The following is a 3,026-nucleotide window of genomic DNA, read 5'->3' as shown; positions in this document are numbered from 1 at the left end:
TATGTAAATGCTCCTTTTAAAAAATGGTGGATTTTTACGCATAGCATAGCTTATTTATTTATGTAATCTATTGTCTAATTTTTTATATTTCTTTTTATAACATTTTAGTATTATAAATTACATCAAAACGTTTGCAGAAAAAAAAGTGCAGCCTTTTTTTAGATGAGTTAATATTAATAGTATTAATAGATCCAATACAGACAAATAAACATGCATTGTGTATGAATTAAATTTATAGAAAAAAGTTTATCCGTGAGTCACATCTAAGAAATAGAGCATAAAGAGAGAGACAGAGGAGTGAACAGTCATAACTAGTAATGGATTGTGTCGTATTCATTGAATTACCTCCTTGTTTACAGGGGAAATAGTACAATTTGATGATAATATATTTTTGTCCTTGCTTTAAAGAATTTTGTATTTCTCTTATTTTATATGGATAAGCCTATCATTTGGCTGATTTTTGGGTCTGCTAGCGAAGCTTGATTCATCTCGTGTCGGCATGATCCGCTTGATTGGCTGAGATCCACTTGGCCAGATGGGATCAGCTTGGTCAGCTGAGGTTAGTTGTTATGGGTTGGCCAGTTGATTTGATCAGACTATCAATCATTGACCTCTAATGAAAGGCCTCTAGATGTTCTTGGATAGTTGAAGATGTATTTAACTCTTCCATAATGATTGATTTGAATGTTTTTTTGTCTCACTGGAAATTTCGGACTCGAATCATTTGGTCATCTTTTTCTTCTCCTTTGGCTTGGATAGTTTTACTTAATAAGACAAGTGGGCTTTACTAACTTCTATCGGCGAGCCCCACCTTCATCATATTTTTTTTTTCCCTTGATTTTTCTACTTGTGGCAGCCATTAAATGTTTTCATAAGTCAATTTATAATATTTACAGTTTGGATAATTCCCACAAGACTAATCATCCCCCATAACGTAATACAAACTTATGTGATATACTTTAAGAATCATTATTCTTTAGTAATGTTACATTTTATATCTCTCTTTTCTCCTAACACTTTCATATCGAATTGATCAACAAATCTCGTTTAATTCTTCAACATACGTTACTCTCAGCGCCACTCTAGCATACAATTTCTTGTCTTAGCATTCTAATTTTTACCTCATTCAGCTTAGTTATTGAAACCCCTCTAATAAATTTTCATCATTTTACGTGACTCTCGAGATATAGCACGGATCTCAAGATAATTTTTTTAACAAAAAAAAAAATTCAAAGTTCAATTAAAATTCATCTAGAACTTCGAGTTCAACAAACTTACATTTAAACTGACCAGCTCGATGGAACATATCCAAAGGTGTCAAAATCGGTCCAGTAAGAGTCAAAGCAAGCCTGGATCTAGATGTTAAACTGCATTTGTAAGCTTTTTAGATATAATTGGAAGATCAAATAGATTATGAATACGACAAGTTTATAGTCAAATCATGTGCATCAATAAGAAGAATCCAACAAGCTCAATATCGTTCGATTCCAACTTCATCAAAGCACTAATATATTCATTGAACACCATCTGATCAAAGGGATCTCCCAAGGTCATTCGATCAAAAGTGGTATGAATTTCTTTCTTATTTGTAACATGAATTTTATAAACAGAGCCCTGTTAGCTCCTAAGATGTGAAGCTAGAGTTTAAAGTCTTAAGAAGACTAAAGCTTGGAGAAGAAATTAAAATACAACATCACTTCTGCAGCAATTATCTAGAGGTTGCCTCCTGCTCCTACAGTCGCCGACCGCCACCAACTACCACCACTCACCGATCGTCGTCGATCACCATCAATTGCTGCCCACTCATTATCATAAAGCACAGTACGGAGCAAACTTATGAGACAACATATCATCCCGGATGTTGTGTCGACCTAAAAAATGGTGCATTGAAGCCTTGACTATTACTCCTCTTTATGATCGTTCCATTTCGCAGGGCCACGAGTTTTCCCGCATATCGACGTTGTAACTTGAGAGACCATGTAACTCTTTCACGCCTGTGAGAGGAGTTGTACCTGTTATCACCAACTTATTGTGAAATATTTCAGTTGGTTAAGACCTTGTGGTCTTTCCCCTTTATAGGTTCTCTGCGTAAAATATTCTGGTGTTTTCAACCCGTCATTCTACTACATGAGAGCGTGCTAAGTTCTCGTGTAATGCTAATCTATTAGTTTATCAACACCAACGTGAATTCTTTTGCACATATCAGTTACCAGTGACTTCTTAGATGCCCAATAATTAAATCCACATGACGTTTGCAAGCTAATTTTAACTTCATAAATTTTTAATTTGGATGCTAAGCATCCATCTATATCACAATTCTCTAAACTAACAAAATCCAATGTTCTATATCCTATCATATAGAGAAAATTAATATTTTCTTAATTTTATTTTTCTACTGCTAATCTAAATATCTTATATCATTAAAAAAAACATTTTGATTATGGCAAAATTTATTATAAATATTTAATAATAAACAAAAAAAATAAATTTATATACTAATTTGATAAACAATTAAAGAATTATATTGCTTCTGAAATTACTAAATCAACTTTAAAATTTAGATAATATGAAAAATTAATTAAATATTTATTAATTTGATTTAGTATGAGAAAAATATGTATTTTAAAATTTATTTATTTTGAATGGTTGCTATTCTTCAAACTATAAGAGACATTGATAAAGTCTACATAAATCTCTCTTTAGTAAATTGTAATCTATAAATAGTAAATGAATTAGTGATTCACAAGCCATAACAAAAATTACTTTTTTTTTTCAAAATCATACATTTTAATATATTTATTTATAATTGAACCATTTACACATCTACCACATAATTGTAAACCTTCCTCCAAGTTCTAAAAATTCAAAAGAATAATTAAAGTGAGGGGCATTTACAGACATACCAACCAATTCTTATGTATTTACAAATCTAACCCCTAAATTTTGATTTTTATATTTATACCACCCAAATCTTTTATATGAGATAAAAAACATCATTTAAGTGAAATACATATTTTCATGCTTAG

General features: G+C 31.2%; 1 protein-coding gene across 1 annotated transcript in view; it reads left to right on the top strand.

Moving 5' to 3' along the window:
- The window catches only part of LOC110023817 (secreted acidic protein 2-like), an 11,708-nt gene that overhangs the window by 7,448 nt on the left and 1,234 nt on the right, over positions 1–3,026 (top strand). The window lies entirely within an intron of this gene.

The sequence above is a fragment of the Phalaenopsis equestris genome, unplaced genomic scaffold, assembly GCF_001263595.1.
Source record: "Phalaenopsis equestris unplaced genomic scaffold, ASM126359v1 Scaffold000232, whole genome shotgun sequence".
Taxonomy (NCBI): Eukaryota; Viridiplantae; Streptophyta; class Magnoliopsida; order Asparagales; family Orchidaceae; genus Phalaenopsis; species Phalaenopsis equestris.
The sequence above is the reverse complement of the archived record's forward strand: the minus strand, read 5'-3'. Positions and strand labels throughout refer to the sequence as shown.